Below are 23,337 nucleotides of genomic sequence, written 5' to 3'. Positions count from 1 at the left end.
CACACGCACAGCGATCCTAACTCTACTGTAAACTGCAGCCCCGCAGGGACCCGATCTGCTTTTGCAACCTCCCGCCGTCCAGCATTCACTCTCCCGATGTTCGCTCCCGGAATGAGCCCGCACCTTGCTGCGCTCCCCCTCCCACGCTAGCGGCGAGTGGCGGAGCGGATCTCCAGCTTTCCGGCCGCCTCCTGCCTCCTCCCAGTCTCCTGGAGGCCCCGGCGTCTCTGGCGCTGGGCGGCCGCCTCTCTACGCCCAGCTCGGCCCCGGGCTCGCCGGCCTCGGTCCCGGATCCCCCGCCCGCCACGGTTCCGGGCAAGCGGCGCACAGGATGGATACCTCCTCCTCACCTCCTTCCCTTCCTCCTTCCCCTCTGCCTCCCTTTGCAGCAGTGTAAGAACGGATTGAGAAAGTATCTTTACTTCGTTACTTCATTAAGTAACGTCTCTGCTTCTTAGGGAAAGACCTGGGTGTCTGGTCTTCAGTTTCCGTGAAATAAAACAAGGGACTGAAGTAGACGGGGCTTTTCACGCTGAGTCCTCCGGGAAAGAAAAGGCGCCTCAGGGGGCGCTGTTTGAACCGATCTAAACAAGCAAAACCAAACCAAACACTTCTCCCCTCCCCCCCAAAAAACACAACCACAAAACACCCAACAACAACAAACCCTCGTAAAAACGTTGAAGCAGATCACCTTCCAGGACTTTTTCAGTGCTAACATGCCATGCTTTAAGAATTTTTCTTCATTTTCTTCACAATGCATCACTTGCCTTTGTTTTCATCTGTAATGATTTTCACAAATTGGTAATTTTACCTCAACAGTTTCCTTATATACATTTAATAACTTGTGTACATTTCAACCATTAGCTGATTAGAGCAGCTTACATTTAAAAAATCACACAAATTCTGTTCCAGAGAAAATTCTGGAATCTAGACCAAAGATGAGAGTTTTAGTCCTAGGTGTGCCACTGTTTTGTTTTGTCTTGAGCAATTCACTTCACCTCACTTTTGATCTCTGAAGAATGAACTAGCAGACCTGAATGGTCTCTTTCCTGTTTTGAGTTTTCAGGACACCCACGCTTCCTGACCTGCTGGCAAACTATGTAGTCAGGCTAGGTAGAATGTAGTTAAGTTTAACTGCCTAGGATGGTGCCTTGGCTCCCAATTAGGGGTTTTTACCCCTTGGGGCTTTGGCCACTCCTTTCTTCACTGACCTTATAGATAGGAAGCAGGTTGAGTCATTTGCTGTGGGGTTAGAGGGGGTTTGAAGGGCTCCTTCCAGATAGCATCTGAAAGTAGGTCCCACGTGAAACCTATGGTCCCACTTCATTACAGGAAGAAGATGAGAAGACCATATACTTTTTTTCCCTTTATGATAAGGCACTCTTCACAATCTACTGGTTTCCTAAGGCTGCTATTTTTGGTAAGGAAACTGTAAGTTTGGTGCCAAAGAGTTAAATCAAGTGCACTAGGATGCAAAACAGGACGTTGCCTGAGGTGACCAAAAGGTGTACAACTCTCCTTATATGGTTAACTTCCTTGGATTAAAAAAAAAATGCTCACTTAGTTATTCTCAAGCTTAGAGGTTAGAAGAAGCGTTAATGACAGACCTTTGATTTAACTCATAGATCACAGATCTTCCTGAATAACTACCATCTAATCTAGGAAAAGTTTGCTGAAGCAAAAGATAATGTGTTTTCCACATGAAGGCTACTCTATCTACAAGTTAATTTCCTAAACAGCTTCTTTGGTGACATAGGTATAGTCAGAGTCTTAGATCTGCTAGCATTCTGGCATTTTTGCTATCCCCAAACCCAGTAAACTCATATCAATAGCTCATTTCTGTTTCGAATTATAAGATAGGGGCCTTTAAAGATTTTAAGAAGTTATTTGCCAAGGGACTCTAGGAATTTGATTTGATGTTAAAATATTAAAGGTTGAGGGTCTTTATATACCTTTCAAAAGAACATGGAGAACATTTGGAGATCTTTAATCCTTAGTAATAACTATTCATTTTAAAAGTTAATTAAAAAGTTCCAGCCTGAGCAGTTAAATGAGGCTTGGTATCAGGGAAACTAGGATTCCTGGTTCCCTTTAGTGAGAAATGGTATTTGAGATTAAGTCTGGGCACTAGGGGTGTTCATTCCTACTATGATATTCTTTAAGCCTTTCTGTAAATAGAATCTTAATGTATACATATAGAATCTTAGTTATATTCACAGAATCTCTATGTACACACATATGCTATACATATACACATATGCACATATATAAATTACATAAATACCTGGTATATGTATACACAAAAATAAATCCCACAAATACATGTGTATGTGCCACATACACATGCATATAGAAATATGTGTATTAGAGATCTTGAGCCCATGCTGATCCTGCCAATTCAATTCTATCCTCACAGGGTTTTTGCCTTCCCTGTTCCACATTAGTTTGTCCTTCTTTCCACAGTGAGAGAACCATGGTTCCCAGCCATCTCCATACCTTAGTTTATTTGCTAAACCCTATTAATAGGTATGAGATAGTTTCAAGATCTCTTTGCCCATACCGTTAAAAAACAAACCTGTTACTAAGAATTCAGAACGTGTTTGCTGTTCTCCAGCCCCTGCTTTATGCCCGGCCCACGGCTGGGAGTCAGACGCTGTGGCCCTAAGGGGGTTGGAGTAGCTCGTACTGCCATTTCATCCCTATAATATGATGGGAGTGTTGTTGTTGTTGTTGTTGTTGTTGTTGTTTTGTTTTAAATAACATTGGATTCATTTGTTTCAGTTTGCTTTTCGCATTAGTTTTTTTCCTCTTGTCCCTTCTTTAGATTTTTGTTTATTCTTTGAGTACATAGAATATTAACATGATTTCAAGTCAAAACTCTAAAATATAGGCATTCTCAGGGAAGTGTCACTGCCTTGCATATTCCTTCCACTCTGTTCCCCTCACCCCATGCAGGTAACCATGTGCATGGTTTTCAGGTTTCTCATTTATTGCCCCTTTTTTTTTTTTTTTGGTAAAGAGATGAAGGTATATGTATGATTCGCTACACAAAACACAGAATAATACATCTGCTGTTATGCATTGTGCTGTCAATCACTTCATGATGTCTTTGGGAAATTGCTTCACATGAAATCATCGTGATCTTCCTCATTCTCTTTTATAGCTGCATGGAAGTTAGAAAGCAGCAATGAGCTAGAGATTCAGAGAGAGAAAAAGAGAGAAAGAGAGCGAGGGACACAGAGAGAGAGAGGGCTACTACCGTATGATGTGGGGATTTGGGGGAAAAAGATGAGTAAGAGACGTTTTTCTTTGGAAATTTTTCTCTGGGTTGTGAGGTGTAATTCGCTGCACTTTCCAACCCCTAAGAAAACTTCAGAGAAGGCCACTTTTCTCTTACATTGGATATGTCACTTTGCTGAAGTAGATATGAAAGTGTAACAAGAGGGTTGATTTTATTTTAGTTACAGGACAAGGTCAGTGATATCATACAGTGGGTCATTGAAAAGTCCTGTTTCAATGGTGGCTAATGGTACAGATCTTTCCAGGTCTGCTGGGCTGTATGAAAAGAGGCAATAGAACAGTGTCCCAGTAGATTTGATGACATTTGTTGGCTTGAAGTCTGATTTTTTTTTCCTAATAGATTAAAGATTTCTATCTAATATTGAAAAACTGCACAAATTTGTATGGAAGAAAGCCTAGAAAAATTAAAACTATAGATTAAATAGTAATTGAAATTAATCCTAGTGCATATGATAGAGGAGGGAAAATTTTGGCGCCATTATTTCTCTCTTCATGGTGTTGGACTTAAATCAGTTGAAATGTATTTCTGTACCACAATTTAAGCTTCAATAAAAGTTTGCTTAATTCAAAAAAAAAAAAAAAGAAAAAGAAAGAAAAGAGGCAATAGATGTCCACATCCCTGTCCCCTAGGAATTTGAAGGCTTGTCCTAGATAGGGGGATTTCTCACTCAAGGCAGTAGAAACTGCAAAATTAGTGTGGAGAGCACAGCCCCAGAGTCATCACAGCATAAAGCTTTCAGTGACAGCCTGGAATCCAGACGGTTAGATGCTGACGTCAGAAAAGAATCCGAGAACGGGAGATGAAAGGAGGCCCAAACATCTCAAGAGTAAACAGGGAGGGACTTAGGATGATGTTCCAGCTAGAACACGTGCGGCTGTTCCCAGCTTCTTTTGAAGTTCTGGTTGGGGTGGGGTGGGTCAGCTGAGTTTACTGAACCTGAGACACAAACATGCAGAATTCCAAGGACTAAGACAGAATGTCATACAAAAGGGCCAGAGAGGGAGTTAAAGTGAGTACAAGATCAGTGGGAAGGGAACATATTTAAATTTCATTTCTACATTTTGGAAAGAGATCTAAGACAGAGTGTGATAAAGCAGCCTTGTTAGACAAGCCATGGAATACCCAAACTCAGACAAACATCTGAAAATGAAATTCTATTTTACATGCCAGGTTGTAAATTTATGTAATTTACTTCCTCAAGAGATTGAAAATATGCCTGGTAGAAATTTCTAGATGGGTGATGTGGAAATGACTAAGAACGTAGAAGTATGCAAATGATTTTTTTTTTTTGGTTTTTGTTTTTTGTTTTTGGTAAGACAGGAGGTAAGAACTTACAGCTTGATAGATTGCAAAACGTGTCTTCCACTTCTTTTTCTCTTTACTCCTTTCCTCTTTCACTATTGAATTTGTGACAAACATCTATATAAAAACTTGAAAGCCAAAACAAAAATATGCTTAATAAAATTTGTCTAAGTAACTTACAAAGATCATTTTCAGAGTTAAAAAATAAAAGGGAAATTATTTTTTTATTTTGTTCAATAAGTCAACATAACATACATCATTAGTTTTTGATGTAGTGTTCAACGATTCATTAGTTGCATGTAACACTCATCACCACACGTGCCCTCCTTAATTCCCATCAACTGGTTACCCCATTCCCTTGCATGTAACACTCATCACCACACGTGCCCTCCTTAATTCCCATCAACTGGTTACCCCATTCCCTTCTGTAACCCTCAGTTTGGTTTCTGGAGTCCAGAGTCCCACATGGTTTGTCTCCCTCTCTGATTTCTTCCCATTCAGTTTTCCCTCCCTTCCCCTGTGGTCCTCCATGCTATTAAAAGTAAATTAATTTAAACTTAAATTTTCAGAGTCATAACATTTTTTTCTGAGTTTGTTTTTGTGTAATATTATTCTTAATCTTTTTTGTGTCATGGACACCTGTTGTTGTCAGATGAAGTCTATGGACTTCTCTAAATAATGCTTTTTAAATGGATAAAATAAAATACACCAGACTCCAAAGAAGCCAATTATAAAAAATGAGCCAATTATCTTGAAACGTAGGTATCCAAAAATTTAAAAATCATGATCTAGTAATACGTACGTCCTAAAAATACCACTTTATAATAGGGAGGTCACTGTAGGTCTATTATAATGAGTAATATGATTCTAATGAGATTAGTATAAATAATATTTTGTGGTTATCTGAAAAATAATTATTAAATGATATAAAAATATCTGAGATTCATAATGGTGAAAAAGTCAGTTTTGTTACAGCTACTATTCTTTGTTGTTTACACTCAAAATGGAAAGAAATGCTAGATTCCACTAATGAAAATAAATATGAAATTTTTTTCCTATTCAAGTTCACAGACTCCCTGAGTTCTAAGGGTTATGGCCTCACTTAAGAACCCTCGCTCTAAGGAAATCATTATATTTTATGATATCTTCATAGAAAAGGTATGGATCACACTCCACGTTATTGTAGTATTATTTAGAATAGCCCAAAATGGAAACACCCAATGTGTCCATCAACAGGTGAATGGCTGAAGAAAATGTGGCATATACAGACAATGAAACATTATGTAGTCTTAAAAAAGAAGGAATTCAGCCAGCTGCAACAACGCAGATGAGCCTGGAGGACATTATACTAATATTAGTCACAGAAGGACAAATACTACATGATTCCACTTATATAGGGAATCTGAAATAGTCACACTCACAGAAGCAGAGAATACAATAGTAGTTTCTAGGGACTGGGGAATGGGGAAAATGGGGAGTTATTGTTCAATGGGTATAAAGTTTCAGTTATGGGGCCGCCTGGGTAGCTCAGTCGGTTAAGCGACCAACTCTCGATTTCAGCTCAGGTCATAATCTCAGGGTCATAAGAGCAAGCCCTACGTCGGGCTCCTCGCTGAGTGTGGAGCCTGCTTGACGTTCTCCCTCTCCCTCTGCCCCTCCACTCCACTAGTGCACTCCTGCATGCTCTCTCTCTCTCAAAAGAGTTTCAGTATGTGTATACATCTTCAGCAAGATGTATAAGTTCTAGAGATCAGCTTACAACATAGTAACTATAGTTAACAATACAATACATAATAATAGTGCACTTCAAAATTTGTTGTGATGATACCACAGGTGTTTACATCTGTCTGAACTCATCAAATTGTACGTTAAATACGTGCCGTTCTTTGTATATCAATTATACCTAATAAAGCTGTTAAAAAATAAAGATGGAAAAAAAGTATGGATCATTGATACAAGCCTATAAAAATAAACATGACCCTATATTGGCTAGACACTTCCCCTGGTGCATTTCTAATTTCAATGATTATAGTTTTCATTTCTAGGAATTGTACTTTTAAAACACCTACCTGGTAATTTTTGTAAATCTCATTCCCTTTTACATGTTTTTGCACTTATTTGTTTCTTTGTAATATTTACTGCACTTATTTAATATTTTGACTACTTGTTAGGATTTATTCTTTCTACTGATTTGCATGCCTGGTGGCTGGTTTTATTGCATGTAAACACCATGTGCCTTGCCTCCTTATCTGTGGGAGCTCTTTGAAGCCTGAGTTTAAAGAGCTTTCCTCTAGAAAGAATTTATATTTACTTCTGTCAGGTGCTGGTGGGGAAGGGGGTGGGGCACAGGGGAGAGGCATCAGCAACCCAGGAATCTTGTAAATTAAATTTTCAGCTTTGTTTTTGTTTTTAAGGTCCACACAGGTATTGAGACCAGAAGGTCCTAAAACTGGGTGAGTGCAGAATTATGGCTAGTAACTTTCTGGGTATTTTACTCTCCAACCAGATCTAAGGATGAGACACACTTTTGAGACACCTTCGAAAGTGTGATCTTGGGGTACCTGGGTAGCTCAGTCAATTAAGCGTCTGCCTTCGGTTCAGGACCTCAGATTTCGAGGTCCTGGGGTGGAGCCCCACATCAGGCTCCCTGCTCAGCGAGGAGTCTGCTTTTCTCTCTCCCTCTGCCGCTCCCTCTGCTGGTGCTCTCTCTCACTCTCAAATAAATAAAATCTTTTTTAAAAAGTGTGATGTTTGGGGAATCAAGGCTTTAGGGTTTTCCCCCCATTTTGATGGTTCCCTGATCCTGGGTCCAATGTGGGTTGACAGATGCCCACAAGACAAATGTTGTGTCAACACTGGCTTATATCTCTACCTGAGTTATTTTTCCATTGTTTCTGGTCTCTGAAAATTTCCCTTTTTTGCATATTTAGCCATGCATTACATTAAAAAAATTACTTTATATATTACGTTTGTGAGGGAGGGGGTGGGTATTCTTTACTGGGAGGATTTCTTTGAACACCTAGAACATGGTATTGTCAGATTCAGTTCTGATTGATTTTTTTATCTTGTTTAATCTTTATAATAATACTATGAAATAGCTCATATCCCCCTTGATTAGAAATGTAGAAAAGAGAATCAGCAAGAGCACCTGCCTGCTGAACATTATATAAGCCAGGAGCAGAATTGAGATTTAAAACTGTGTCTGCCAGGCCACCACAACTCATCCTCTTTCCTTTTTGCTGTCTTGGATTTTTTTTGTGGGCCTTGATATAGCATTATATTATGTACATTATACTAGAATGTTAGGTTCATTCTGACAGATTTTGCCTGTTTTACCCCCTTATGCACACCTAGCATATAAAGCAGAGCTGGTACATAGGAGGTCAGTAAATACTGATCAGATCAATCAATAAGTGACTATTTATGCTGCCATATAATCTTCATAATGACAAATTTTGAGGCTGTGTACTATGCCATTTATAACATATTAAGATATTGTAACATCTCTCTTATAAGGGCAAACATTCTCAGAAACTGGTCCATCATTTTCTTTTCTTGTGCCATCTCTATCCCATGGTACCCTGATTCTTTTCAGTGTTTTTATTTTTTGTTTTGTTTTCTTTCTTTTTCTTTCTTTCTCTTTCTTTCTTTCTTCTTTTTTCTTTTCTTTCTCTTTTTCTTCTTCTTCTTTCTTTCTTTCTTTCTTTTCTTTCTTTCTTTCTTCTTTCTTTCTTTCTTTCTTTCTTTTCTTTCTTTCTTTCTTTCTTTCTTTTCTCTTTCTTTCTTCTTTCTTCTTTCTTTCTTTCTTTCTTTCTTTCTTTCTCTCTCTCTCTCTCTCTCTCTCTCTCTCTCTCTCTCTTCCTCTCCTCTCTCTCTCTCTCTCTCTTTCTTTCTTTCTTTCTTTCTTTCTTTTCTTTCTTTCTTCTTTCTTTCTTCTTTCTTTCTTTCTGTCTGTCTCATCACAGCTGCCTGCATTTCAACTTTCCACATTGAGCTAGTGGGCTTCTTGCTTCTGATTTGGAGAGCTCTAGAGATGCTTTCCCTTTCATCTACTGCACTGTTCTTGCAGAGATTAGTCACAACAGCAACGTGATCATAGTCATTTCTTCTGCTGTGCAGCTGACCCTGAAGCAAAGTAAAAGGGCACACTATAAATCAAGCGGTTACAGGTGCAGAGAATAGATAAGAGTTTAGCTTTGTCCAGGTTGGGAGACCATTCTTATTGAATTTCCTTGTTTAGGGTATTCCAGTGCAGGCTCAAATTTAGAGTCAGGTCTAGGGTTGTTTTTTGTTTTTGTTTTGTTTTGTTTTTAAGCATGTATCAGTTTTTTTTTTTTTAAAGCTGAACTTACTCCCACTTGAGCTGCTTGAAAATTCTGTCATTGTCAGAGTCTGTATCATTGGTTGATTTTTTTTTTCATTCAACAACTGTTTATTAAGCACTTGCTATAAGCTAACACCATGATAGGAGGTGATAAAATGGCAAGGAAAACAACAAAATCAGTAATATGTAAGAATACTCGCTCTGGCTTCTCTGTGTGAACAGAACTATGTGAGCACCCAGGAGAGAGCTGCCCCCTCGGTGTGGGCAAGGGTGGCTCCACACCCTTGCCTTTTAGTTGACACGGCCCTTGCCTCCCCCTGTTATCCCCAATTGGTCTTGCCAGACTCACTCTTTCTCAACATTTTTCCTTCTCCGTCATTTTCCACCCAATTTGGATTTGTAGCTGTTACTTGTTAATAAATACTATTAATATTTATAATATTACTAATTATTACTTACAATTAAGAGTCACTGATTTATCCGGGAAGGGAGAGGGACGGTTCTGGTTCTATCTCCTCCTCACTCCCTGGTGATGGCTTATATTAATTTAAGTCATTCTACACGCATGCGCTAGGAAACACCATTCCCAGTTTGGTCCCTGAAATTGTCTCTTTTCTATTTTGTTTGAGTCCCCTAAATTCTTGGAGGCCTACCTACTTTTATTTGCTTGTTTGTTTATGTAGGGTATTTTGTGTGTGTGCTCTTGCCCACCATAGCCTTTCTTGCCTCTTGAATTATAGAAGTATTGAATATGCTAGTTTTTGGTAAGTTAGGTTTGTTTGATCCTACCACATGTTCAGTGTTTTTATCTTGAATAACCTGGGTGTTTTTTTTTTAACAGTGTGTGTGAAACTTTCTTTCCCCAATTTATTCTTTTGAGTTCAGGGGTTAGATGTTACATCCCACCCCCCGCCCCGACACACACACCCTGTACACAGAATTGGACTTCAGAGGCTCATTTTTAGTATTAAGATGTTAATTCACACAAAAATAACACAAAGTGCTTATGCTCATGGAATAACTGTTGATTTGCCACAGGTTTAGTTTTTCCTTTTTCTTTCCCTTTTCATTTCCTTTCTTCATTTCTTACTAATCTCACATTCGTCCATTCTTTATTTCTGTAACAAAAAATCCAAAATATGTATGTTTCTAGCACTTTGCAGGCACAGTGTGTACTCAAACGAATAGACAAGGAATCTGCCATGGTAGATGGGAAAGCATATGGTCTGAAATATCAAGAAACACGAGCTGGCTCTATGTTAGTTTTGTCCAATACATATTTCATGTTGGGTTTGACTCTTGATGTCTGTGAACCATCTATGACTTTGGGAGAATTTTGTTACCAATTTAGTTTTTCTGCCTTGGAGCCTTAAGCTCTGTGCCAGGGATGTTGAATTTTTTTAATAAAGCTTGACTAAGACACAGTATCTGTATTGAGGCTTACCACTGTGCATTTGGGAAAATTGCTTTTTCTGTAAAGAAACCACCTCCTGTCACCCTGGCCCCAGGTAATGGGTTTTCAGATGTATTTAGGAAATCTGGTCATCCTTGCTGCCTCTTATCTCTGCGAGTGACCGAATTGAGTTGGATGAATATTTATTGAGAGCCCACAGGGAGGAGCCCCCCAGCTTCTGCATTAGGTTTGATACCGAAGTGGGCAGTGATGGGGGAGGAGAGCCATCAGAAGAGACAGGAGCAAACTGAGGGTGGCAAGAGAATTCAGGAGTCTGCGGTGTCTATGGTCTTAGAAATATTTTAGGGCATGGGGACGCCTGGGTGGCTCAGTCGGTTAAGCATCTGCCTTCGGCTCAGGTCATGATCCCGGGATCCTGGGATCAAGTCCCGCATCGGGCTCCTTGCTCAGCAGGGAGCCTGCTTCTCCCTCTGCTTGTGCTCTCTCTCTCTCTCTCTCTCTCTGACAAATGAATAAATAAAAAATCTTAAAAAAAAAAAAGAAATATTTTAGGGCATAGTGGGAAAGCAAGGTGAACTTTTTCTGCAAGGGCTTGGAATACTTGGCTGCAAGTGGGAAGCTACATATGACCAACACAATTAGGCCTTGGCTCTCCATCCAACAATGAGTCAGTGTCAGGTGAGGCTCTGACGCACTCAGAGTTCTGGGCCAGCAAACATGTGCAACCCTGAAGCGTCTCTGTCTGATCTTGGGTTCTGATATGACTGGGAGGGAGCAGTCTGAATCGCAGTGCTCCCTGAAGTCCCCAAGCAGAGTTCTGTTCGGCAAGTTTTCTCTGGGACGGTGTGTGAGGAGCTGTGAGGGGCCATACCTGTCCAGTCCCCCATCCCAAATCACAGAACATTCCTATTCATTTTTTTTTTTATGGTGCTTCAAGAGACGTGGGGAGTACAAAGGTCACATAGATATTTTTGCTCTCATTTTTTGAAATGACGTGTATTGTGGGTAGGAAGTGTGGTTTCTCAGGTTCTTTGACTCCTTGGTTTCAACTCAGGATTGAAATCACTTGCAGAATTTCAAGACAATGCAAAAACAAAGGGTAGTCTGTTGCTTAAAAAAAAAACAAAAAACAAATGATGAGTTGGGGAGAAGTTCTGTATCTATACCACAGTCACCTTTTTAACCTTTTGTGAAGCTGCTCTCAGTTACAGGCACATAGCTCTTGGAGGTCATCAATGGCTGTGCCTAAGTCTGTGATTTTCAAATTAGGGACGAAATGGGTGGGAGTAGGGATACAGTGGTGTCAGGGGCTGGACACAATAAATCCTAAAATCTTTAATTTATGTCTTATCCATTCTTTTAACAAATATGTCTTAAGCACCTACTATGGGTGCTAATTATTGTCAAGAGATACAGAAGCATATAGTCTTGTATGATTTTTTAATCACATGTCAAGAGGGGCAAGTTTCAAATTCTTTTTCTCTTTGGGACTTGAAGGCTTTCTCCTGTTTCTTTCCTGTACTGCTCCTTAAAATGAGAGTCTTTATGTCCTTTGAGTATATAATAAGCAAAGAAAAGGAAAGTATATTTCTGACTCTTAACTCTTGCAGAATAGTTTTTGAATAAACTAGTCAATTAAAGTGCCATAACTGTTTAAAGCATGCATATGAATAGAACATATTAAATTTATGAAACATGTCTCATACTTGTTTCCATGTAGCATTTGTAACAAGGCAGAAACTGCCCCCATTTTATAGATGGCCACTCAGAGGTTCAGCAACTTGACTCTAGTCAGAGCTTGGACTGGAAAGGGGAGTCCAGTGCTCTTCCCTTTCTCTTCCTTTTGCATATTACATTTCTTCCACAAATGTCCAGGGCAGCTGGATAGTGGCATTCCTTTCAAACTCCAATCAAAGTGACTCCTGCAATGGTGGTTGTTGTTTGAAGTATTAAGTTGTTCGTTGGTATCTTTCCTCTATAACAAAAGGGAAATATGACACATAAACATCCTTGAAGAAGACACGTACCTTGATCTGCAAAGACATCCGCAAATATTCTGATCACCTTGTAAACTGCGTCAAATACGTTTTTTTAGTTATTTATTTTTTCAGGTTTGGGTTGCTTATATGGATTTAGTTTTAAAGAGTCTGGCATTGTTAACATTTGTTTTACTCTAAAATTTGTTTTTGGTCGAACCAGAACTTCTCAATTTTGGTGTAGTAGTATTTATTGATTAGTTAGTACATGCTGTTATATGTTGCATTTTTAGGCTGTCCTAGTAACGCTGTAAGAAAAATACTGTTATTATTTTGCTATTATAGATAAGAATGTTGAGGCACAGAAAAATGAAGTGACTTGCCCAAGGTTATTACAGCTAGCAAGTAGGAAAACTGAGGCCTGAATTGGGCTGACTGTTTTTAACCACAGCATTATAATGCTCTGTCTTTGCACTGCAGTGATGGGTGTGTGACTGTTCCAAGGTCACTTAAGGGCTTTGGTCTTCAGATTCATTATTTGTGAAAAGAGATTGCACTAGATAATTTACTTAGCAGTATTCCTTATTTACGTACATTCCCTATTTAATCCTCACCCTATGGACCTAGAATCCTAACCCTAAATATAGACAGTATTATTTAACCTCCGCATTTTACATATGGGGGAAATCGGACTTAGATCAAGTACCTCCTAAAGGTGCCATAGCTGGTGTAAGAACTGAGATTCAAATCCAAGATTTTAATCAATATAAGTAACTGCCTTTCCTTTTTAAGGGCTTGTGTAGCTGTAAAATTCCATACATTGAATCCTGGCTTTTTATTTCAAAGACACAATAATAATATGTTTGTTTCATAAAGTCATGAATTTATAGTTCCTCCAAGAGATGACCTTAGTCTACAAATGGCTGCCAATGTTTGAGAACCACTGACACAGATAATGGCAGTAACAATGAAACATTGTGCTATTAATATTATTATTTTTTCGAGGAGTCACATGTGTAACAAACAGGATGTAACCGGACATGTCAGGCAAGCTGTTGCTAACTCAGAAGACTAAAGGGGATTAAATTCTCATTATTACTCACAGTTAGTCCCCAAATATCTGTGTATGTTCAGTTTCTTCAGTTTGGCAGGAAGTTTTAGAGAACCAAACAGCATGCCCTTCCGCCCCTGGCATATTCATAAGCTATTTTGGGGTGAGTCATCGGAATTCTGTGGTTTGTATATCCTGAGGGAAGAGAAGAGGCACTGTATGGTTAGCATTTATTTGAAACTGTTAGTTGGGGGGAAAATTCTTTGATAAAAGTTCAACGTTAGGTAAGAAATGCCTGCGGAAGGATCTCTCCATTGTTAGATTCGGCTCATATTCACGTATCTGGGAATATTACACAAATTTAAATCTTCAGACAGTGCATATGCTCAGCGCGTGTACCCAGGTCTGGTGTTTAGTTGGGGGTAATTAACTGAGAATTCACAACCGCTGAATGACTCGTCTTCTGACCTCGGAGCCTCTGCTCCCTAATGTCAGAGTAATGTTCGAAGTTGGATAGAGTTGTAGATACATGAAAACCGAGAGACCAAGCCAAACCCCTGAGGTCCGTCGGATGTGACCAATATTGTAACTGTGGATCATGATTTTTTTTTTTTTTTTTTGGTGTTTTAAGCCATCTTTGTTTTGTGAATTGTCTACTTTAATCATAACATCTAACTTCTGGTGGGTTCTGTAAATATTTTTGTGTATCCACCATGCAAAATATTCTCTTTAAAAAATTTGTGGATTGTGATTAAATCACTCCAACAGTAAAAAAAAAAAAAAAAAAGTGGGTAAGAATTAGTTTTCCTCCTTGTAACTACAAGGGAGCCTGAGGGGGAATTCCAGCCTTTAAAAAATATTTTTCTCCTCTCATCAGGAAAAGAAACTGGTTATTATTGGAAGAAGGAAGAAAATACAAGTTAGTTGGGTGCTTATGGTGTGTCAGATGCTACAATCAGAGTCCAAAAAGTCTCATAGGGGCGCTTGGCTGGCTCAGTCTGTAGAGCACGGGACTCTTGATCTCCAGGTTGTGAATTCAAGCCCCACATTGCACGTGGAGTCTGCTTTAAAAAAAAAAAAAAAGGCTCATAAAGACTGTATAGATCTTTTTTTTTTTTTTTTTTTTTTTACATATAAAGAAGACTGTATAGATCTGAGGAGAGTATTACTTTCAGAATTGCAATGAGCCTGTGGTCTACAGCGTCAGTGGTCTGTAAGACAGGGTGACCAAGGAAGGGAAGTGGTAACATCTGATACCTGTGTGCAGTTATCCATGTGATTAGGACCACCTGACGGGTGACTGTAGGCAGACATAGTCATGGTGGACAACTCGGATGGTCCTCATATGGGGTGAGTTAAAATATTGCCCTGTTTTCTGTAGAATAGGGAAACTACTGTTTGATCCTTAAAATGGTTTTAGATGGAACATAATTGCCCATTACAGAGCATTGAAATACATAATGAGTACAAGTTCTCTTTAATTTCTCTCCGTTTCCTGATAGGTCAAATAGGAAGTTTTTAGTTCTGCATTAGTAACATTTGCACTCTTCTTGGAGCAGCCAACCATCTTTCTCCTAGACTTGAATAACAACTTATTCATAACACTTCTTTGCACAGTTACATCTCATGTATGGCAAGTGAAACTGATTTTCTACTTATGTGGGGTAGACATTTAAAAAATGGATCCATATAAAAAAGTGAGTTGGTTTAAAATAATATTAACTATATAATCATGCAAGTGATTAGCCGAATGGGCCATGGGGGCTGACCTGAAGAGGTTACTCAGCATATAAAACTTGTATAACTTTGGTGATTAAGAGGCAGATGGTTTTACAAAAGAAAATAAAAACTTAGTTTGTATTGGTCCTCCCTGCTTGTCCAGAGTAGTCCTCCTCAAAGTATTGTCCATAGACCAGTGCTGGTCTGTGAACTTTTGTCCACCTGGAAGGAGAGAAGTACAGAAGTTGCAAATAATCATTTAGACACTTTTATAGCTTATCACCATTGCTTTGACATTCAATCACATGTAATGTCTTTCCAGTAACTTATTTTTATTGTACAGTATTTTACAAAAGCACTGGTCTGGAATGGATTAGAAAAGAAACGTGATAGTTTCAGAAGCACTGATAGAGAGTGTATGTTTAGAACAAAAATATAACTAAGGAAAGTGGCAGCCTAAGCAGTCCCAATAAAGGAATATGTGCTGATGTTAAGTACATGATCTTCGTGGAATCTAGAAGAATGAGAGTAAAGAGTACGTTTGTAAGGCCTGGGACTGTCTCAGTCTTTTCATTGTTGAATCCCCAGGATCCAGCACGGTGCCTGGCATGTAGTAAGCACTGTACACATATTTGTTGGATGAATGAATGAATGAATGAGTAAATGAATAAATGAACTATGGTGTTTGGCAGGGGGGTCTAATGCAATTACTGGAGAGTATGCTCGATTATAGTACAGTAGTAGTTCATTTTGTTTTCCCGGGCATCTCACAACACTGTTCAGTTCCCTTTGTTCTGATTATATAAACAACAAGTCAACTTCTAAGTATTAATTAGGTTGTCAATGTACCTCGACTCCAAGAAGGTGGTGCCTTAATTTAAAATAATTTTTAATTCCAGGCTATATACCACAACAGGAAGGATAGGTTGGGTTATGTTTCAGTAATAAACAACCCCAATGTCTCAGCAGCTTAGCCCAAGAATCATTTCTTTCTTTCTCACACATATGCCCAACAAGGGTTGACAGAGGGCTTTGCACCTTCTGGTCATCTCTGTGCAGCCATGATAACCATAGCAGGGGATGTGGCCAATCACACCCTGCCTCTTGGAGCTTCAGCCTGGAAATGACACATTTCACTTCTATTTATATTTTCTTTGGCTAAAGCAATGAGCATGTCTAATATCAATGGGGTGGGGGAAATATAATCCTACCATGTTTTAGGAAAGTGAAAAGCAGGAAATATTTTGTGGAAAGTGTTGACATATACACTCACCTATTGTGAATTATCTTAACAAGCATTAATATAAGCATTCCCTCTTTGATTGGTCTTCTGTGACTACCGTCAGCACTGAGTTTCTGCCCTTTCAGATCTCTGGACTGAATCTTGAATGTGGTGACCCCTTGAACGTAGGGCTATTTGTATCCCTTTGCCTCAACCATCAGCTCACTTACTTAAGGCCCTCTGTTCTCTGTTTTTTTCTATAATTTCAAATAACCTCTGCCAGAGCATACCAACTCCTTTGGTTCAGATTCCTTCTCCACTGACCAGACTTTTCTGCTGAATACGTCTTTCCATAAGAAGGCAGGTGATGGGCCTTAGATCTTGGTCAGGAGATTTCTTCTAGTGAAATTTTAAAAGGACTGTGAATATAAACATAAATATTCTTACGTGGGATTGTTAGACTGAATCAGCTTCCAAGCACTAATGAATCCTGAGAAAGGCAAGCATACCACATTTCTAGATCTGCAAAACTGAGTGGTAGGTCCTAGGTCCTTAGTGATCTATAGATTCTTCTTTCCTTTCTTTTTTTCTTCCTTCACTTCCTTCCTCCCCACCTGCTTTCCTTCCTTCCTTTTTTTCTTCCTTTTTTCTTTCTTTCCATCCATCCATCCATCCATCCATCCACCTATCTATCTAGTCTATCTGTGTTCTTCCAAGGCAGGATGTAATTACATTATCTAGATTGCGCTAGAAAGGTTACTTCTGAAATGCATGAAAACTTTTACTATCTAATGGAATATAAAAGATCTTCATCCCCTTGGCTCGGTTGTTAAGCATCTGCCTTCGGCTCAGGTCATAATCTTGGGATCCTGGAATCAAGTCCCGCATTGGGCTCCTTGCTCAGCAGGGAAACTGCTTCTTTCTCAGCAGGGAAACTGCTTCTTGCTCTGCCTGTCTCTCCCCCTGCTTGTGCTCTCTCTCTCTTTCTCTCTCTCTGACAAAAAAAAAAAAAAAAAAAAAAAAAAGATCTTCACCTCCTTAAGATATATTTACATAATTTGCTTGCAAATTTAGCAGGAAATAAAGGATTTTCTTTTATTTTTGTTTGTTTGTTTGTTTATTTGACAGGGGGAGAGAGAGAGAGCACACAAGCAGGGGAAGCGGCAGGCAGAGGGAGAGGGAGAAGCAGCCTCCCTGCTCAGCAGGAAGCCTGACGGGGGGGGGGGTGGGGGGCTCCTCCCAGGACGCTGGGACCATGACCTGAGCCGAAGGCAGACGCATAACTGACTGAGCTACCCGGGCACCCCAGGATTTGATTTTAAAAAGTGGCCTTTTTGTTAGCATTATGTGGACTTCCAAAATTAGTGGAAGCCAAATCAAGATGAGTGAAATCTGACAGCATACTTGAAAAGCCCATGACTTTCATAATTATAAATCAAAATATCAATATTTGCCTCCCCTAGAGACAGATGAGAGAGGGAGGTAGAGGTTTGAGACATCTAAATGTGATCAGTAGAAACAGTCAAATATTACTGAGCTTCTTTCCCCAAACCCTTTCGACCAGGCTTTTCCCCCAGCTGCCTATATTGAACACATTAACAGAATGGTTTCCAGATCTTTACAGCATTGTGCCAGTGAATACAGGCTAATTACCCAGATGAATAGTAAGGAGGAGGGATCTTTTATTACTCCTCAGTCAGCTGTTGCACATCTAGACATGTAGCTAATAATTTATTAGCCTCTAATTTTGGAGGCTGGCTCTAGATGATAAGCCTTATAAAAAGCTAACAAGGAGATGCTTTTGATAAGGTGGTAAATCATTAAATGGAGAAATGACCAGTTGATTTATGACTTTACTGGAATACTTTAGACTGTGAAAGGTAAACCTTTCTGTTTTGCAAGTGATATCCCAGCTATCCCTTAAAAAAATTTAAATTTGGATGACACGGTGCAAAGGAGAAAACACATTCTGGCTAACTTCAGACATCTTCAGTTAGAATAAATGCTCACTACTCGGTACTGGTGTCCTATTTCCTCTCTTGACCACATAGGTAGTTGGTTCAGAAATATTTGTGCCAATGTTTCCTTGGGAGCTGATAAAAATGATAGAATTTATGAAGATAAGCACACAAGAGCAATATAATTTTTTTATAAATATGATTATAGCAGTATTTAGCTGAGAATTTCTTAGGAATATACATAACTTTGTAATAATTTAATTAGGCATACATAAAAGAAATTCCTGTAACTATAATTATTGTTATTTTTGAAGATTTTATTTATTTATTTGACAGAGAGAGACACAGCGAGAGAGGGAACACAAGCAGGGGGAGTGGGAGAGGGAGAAGCAGGCTTCCCATGGAGCAGGGAGCCCGATGTGGGGCTGGATCCCAGGACCCTGGGATCATGACCTGAGTTTAACTATATAACCCAGGCACCCCTAACTATAATTATTATTTACACTCTTAGGCCAAGTTCTTCAGGGGTCACTTGGGGAAAGGTGTGTGGAGGACACATGTCATGACATGTGAAGGCAGGAATCATATGGAAGACACATTATATAGACATGGCACAGTTACAAATTAGTCGAGTCAGATTCCACGAATAGCTATAAAAGGCTGGGAAAGACAGCTATTCTCTCTGGTCCTCATTTGCCTAGAGAGTGGAGATATACTAAATATAATATTTCCACACTATTTAACTTGCTATGGTATATGATTCACTTTCTGAGCAAAAGCATTTTTATGTGTGTAGTTGTATCCAGGTAGAAAGAGATTGCTTCTTATTTTTTCCTTTATTTTTATAACTAACATTTTTTTCTTTTTTTAAAAACAGATTTTATGAAAATAGTTGCTTCAACCTGTTATGGTAATTATAAAAATTACATGCATTATACAATAGAATATTATTCAGCCTTTACAAAGAAGGAAATAATCAGACATATCATGCTCATGAGTGAGAAGACTCAATGTTGTAAAGTTGTGTATCTTTTAAAATTAATTTATATACTTAGTGTAATGTCAATCAGAAAATTAGTGGACCAGTGTGGACAATATGCCCATATGATCCTGAAGCTCATCTGGGAAAATAAATGGCAACAATTTCTCCTCCGTCTCCTCCTGAGGAGGTGGAGGTCTGGGCTGAGTGAGGGGTATAGATGGGAGGAAGGTGAGGAGGCAGGCTGGGTGCAGAGGACCAGTCATCACCTGGGTCATCTTGTGATCCACTTTCAAAAGGACAAGGGCAACTCTTGGACAAGACTTTGGGCATTTCCCACTGGGAAATGAGTGCATTTCCACAATCAACAAATATTCATTGAAAATCAGGCATGATTCTAGGAATCAGGGATGGAGCAGTGGACAAAACAAAATCCCACGCTTGGGGAGCTTAGGTTCTATCTGGAGAGGCAAGCAATCAACTTGAGTTTTGCTGAATGATTCTTAAGCCTTACAAGAGAGACCTGGAAACACAAACCAATATCCTAATGGAATAAATTAGTGATTCTTAAACCGTTTGTCTTGATTTTGTTTTTATTTGTCTTTATTTCCAACTCATGGCGGACAGATAGTTTTGGACATCTAGAATCTTTTGCTTAGATGTTGTGATACTACCAAAGGTTCCTACACACTCTCAATTTTTGTCCTTATTTCCCTCAGAGGTTCTTGGACCACACTGAGTAGCACTGAAGTAAAAGACCTCTGGAAACATCTTGTGGGTAGACAACAGTACTATAGACAAGCTCATTTCTAGTGCAGGTTGGCTGGAGCAGTCATTTTCCTCCATCTCACTGGTATTTCACTGTTTTTCCCCTTCATTCACACAACAGCACTTAGATTTCTATAAGTTATGGTTCCTCTACCCTTCAAACTCAGTCTCCATGGCAGGAGCATGAAGAGTGCCAACAGTGACAGGTCAGCCTGGCAAATGAATAGGAGTCCAGCCTTTGACCTACATTGTCTTGGGTTCAAATTCTGAGTCTTTGCCTGCTAGCTCTATACCCATGGCTACTTTGAATGAGGAATGGTGTCTACTGGGAAAGAATATGGGTAATCTTCAAAAAGAGAGAAAGCCAAAAGCAGGGGACGGTCAGAACATGTTTCCCTATTCTGTAAAATGAGAAATATTAGGCATTTTCATTTTTGAAGGTCCAAAAATTAATAAGTGATCTACTTTCTTAAATTCTAATTCAGTTTTTCCTAATACCCAGGTTCCTTAGGCTCTCAGGCATGCCCAGGGCCTTGGTCAAATTATGTCAGAGGAAATTGCTGTTGACTTCAAGAAAAGTTTCAGACCTCTCTGAGCAACAGTTTTCCTATCTATTAAAAATATAATAATGATACATATGGTGGTGATCCCACTGCAGTCTATAAACGTATCAAATTAACATATCATACACCTTAAACTTACACATTATATGTTAGTTATACCTCAATTAAAAAATGATATACACCTTTTAGGGTTGTTGAGAGTATTTGATTAATTAATGTTTATAGAACCCCTAACACAGAGCCAGGAATATTTGAAGCACTTGATAAATATCAGCTATTATCTTAGAAAGAAGAGTTGAACAAGCAGTTACTGGTTTATACAGACCAGCGATTTACTGGTGATTATGCTTTACCTCTACGGCTAGGGTTTCTAAATTCAGAACTCCTCTGTGCACTTCCTGAAAAGTATTTTCTTGATTCCTTTTCCCTTCTGATTCTCATACAAAAAGAAGGGGCAAGTCAGTATAGGATTGTTTCTTGGGGTTTAGTTCACATTTAACTTTTGAATTAGACTCTGTGGACCCCACTTTCCCTTTACCTTATGGCTTGCACTCAGAATTTAGTTACAGATCCTCTTAGTTTAGGCTTTTTTAAGATTTTTATTTATTGAGAGAGAGAGATAATGATAGAGAGAGAGCATGAGATGGGGGAGAGTCAGAGGGAGAAGCAGACTCCCCGCTGAGCAGGGAGCCCGATGTGGGACTCCATCCCAGGACTCCAGGATCATGACCTGAGCCAAAGGCAGATGCTTAAACAACTGAGCCACCCAGGCGCCCTTCTTAGTTTAGGCTTTAAGGAGATAAAGACAATGTGTCCCCGAAAAGCAAACTGGGGCCACTGAGGTTCTTCAGAGGAGGGATGTTTTGAAGAGCCCGAGGCAGCTCTGCAAGCAGACAGGGTGCCCTTCCACAGAGATCTCAGTTCTTTCTGGCCCCAAATAAGGTCATCTTTGGCTCATTTCAGTTTCCCTCCCCAGGCAGAAGCAAGCCCAGTCCATGGTGGTTTATCACTTCATTTGGGAATTGTTTTTGACTCTCAGACATAACTATGTCTGAAATCAAGATTAATGTCTGTGAATCTGGTGAACAAAATGGAAATAAGGGCTGAAAATTCCCCTACCTACCTTGAAAGGCTAACCTGGAGCGAGAGATTGTTTTCTGGGTCAGGTTTATCTTTCCAGGTGTTTTGCAGAAGCCCAAGGAGCCAGTCAGTGGGTATGAGTCATCTGGCTGTGGTAAGATCAGAAATTCCTACAACATAATATAGGAGTCCAGCATTTGAGGCAGGGAAAGTGAAGGGAAGCGGCTCTCTAGGCTTGCATCACTCCCCTCCCCACCCCACCCCCCACCCCTGGTGGCCTAATTTCCGTCTTAAGTTTTGGGCAGGTGCAGATCGAGACACCTGTTTTCTAAATCTTGTTTTTCTCCTTTCCTCTTCTGTTCTTTTCTGTGCCCCGCCCCCCCCGACTCTCTAAAGCCAGGGCAAGCACTTATTCAAGTTGAATGTGTGGAAGCTCATAAGCAGAAAATTGATCGTGTGCGCGCGTAAAAATGGTTAAAAGCGAGAGAAAGTGGAAAGAGGAGAGACAGAAGAGGTGGGGATGGCAAAAAGCCCTGGGAAGGAGAAGGGGACCCGCGGGCTGGCAAGGAGGGGACGCGGAGCCTGCAAAGACCAAGGGGAAGAAGTCCGTGTTTATAACTTTGCCAGCTGGGGACGTACTTGGCCAGATGGTGCTTTTCTATTTGCCCACGCCGAAACTAAAGAAAACGGAAACGATGGCACCTGATGTGTTCAGGGAAAAGCAATTGCTGCAATTCACCTAATTTAAATGTTAAGATGTTTAGACATTAGAAACCCGCCGGGAGCACAGTTCGGTACGTTCAAAATTGCTCAACAGCTCGGGCAGTGCCAGAGCCCAGGGGCCCCCAGGGGTTCTGTCCCCTGCAGCGCCCTGCAGGGAGCCAGGCAGTTTGGGTGAGAACAGCATTCGCCCGTCCCAGGCCTCCGTGGTCTGTCGTCCTGAAGCCGAATGATACAAATCCTAATTGAAAATGAAAATGAGCAGCTCCGATGCCCCTTGCTTGACAGATACACCCTTTCATTCACAGAGGTCGGAGGTTCCTGTTTCACTACTCAGTACCGCTCTGTCCCTAAGAACCCGGGAGTCCAAGAACCCGGACAACTTAAGTTAGTTCTCAAAAGCGACTATGAAAAAGAAAAGTGCTCAAGTACCTTTTCTCTCATTATTTTTACTTGGAGGACACCTAGCGGCAATTCATTGGCTCTGTTCTTCAAAGGCAAACGGAAAGAAACCACGATGCAAAGCTGGTTGGGGCGAGGGGGGCGGGGCGGGGCACCTAGTTTTCTCAACGCCCGCGCGCGCGCGCGCGCGCGCGCGCAGCAGGGACTTGCCTTCAGTCTGCGGACACGTCTGCCGTGGCCCTGGGTGCCGCTGGGGCCCTTGCCAGAATCTGCCGCCAAATCCCCTCTCCCAGCCTCCACGCTTGCCAAGCGAAATTCCCGTGGCCTAATTGTTTCCCAAGTGGTTCTTAATGAGCTCATTGTTAATTTGACACCAGTGACCTCTTTTTAAGACTGCAGAATGGCCACAATCTGGTCAATCTGGTCACTTCATCAACTAATCAACAGATACGGATGGTCTGCCTTAGGCCGACATTTGGAGGGCGTTGCAAAGACAAGATAAAGATCTACCGGAACCGTTTTTTTACCCTCGTAACTTCTGGTGGCCAAGCGTGCTTT

At 40.2% G+C, this 23,337-nt stretch overlaps 1 long non-coding RNA gene across 5 annotated transcripts; it reads right to left on the bottom strand.

Moving 5' to 3' along the window:
* Positions 1 to 8,502: 8,502 nt before the first annotated feature.
* On the bottom strand, positions 8,503 to 22,943 carry LOC113934561. Of its 5 annotated transcripts, none has more exons than XR_003523728.2 (7): positions 22,810 to 22,943; positions 21,701 to 21,827; positions 16,600 to 16,728; positions 15,138 to 15,309; positions 13,421 to 13,563; positions 12,048 to 12,316; positions 8,503 to 8,728 (listed from the first exon to the last, which is right to left on the bottom strand). It is a non-coding gene; the product is annotated as an uncharacterized LOC113934561 (long non-coding RNA). The 5 variants fall into 5 exon arrangements; XR_004819536.1 differs by lacking the exon at positions 8,503 to 8,728 and adding an exon at positions 9,928 to 10,045; XR_003523729.1 differs by lacking the exon at positions 8,503 to 8,728 and adding an exon at positions 11,349 to 11,451.
* Positions 22,944 to 23,337: the final 394 nt, after the last annotated feature.

This window comes from Zalophus californianus, chromosome 13 (genome assembly GCF_009762305.2).
Source record: "Zalophus californianus isolate mZalCal1 chromosome 13, mZalCal1.pri.v2, whole genome shotgun sequence".
Lineage (NCBI taxonomy): Eukaryota > Metazoa > Chordata > Mammalia > Carnivora > Otariidae > Zalophus > Zalophus californianus.
The sequence above is the reverse complement of the archived record's forward strand: the minus strand, read 5'-3'. Positions and strand labels throughout refer to the sequence as shown.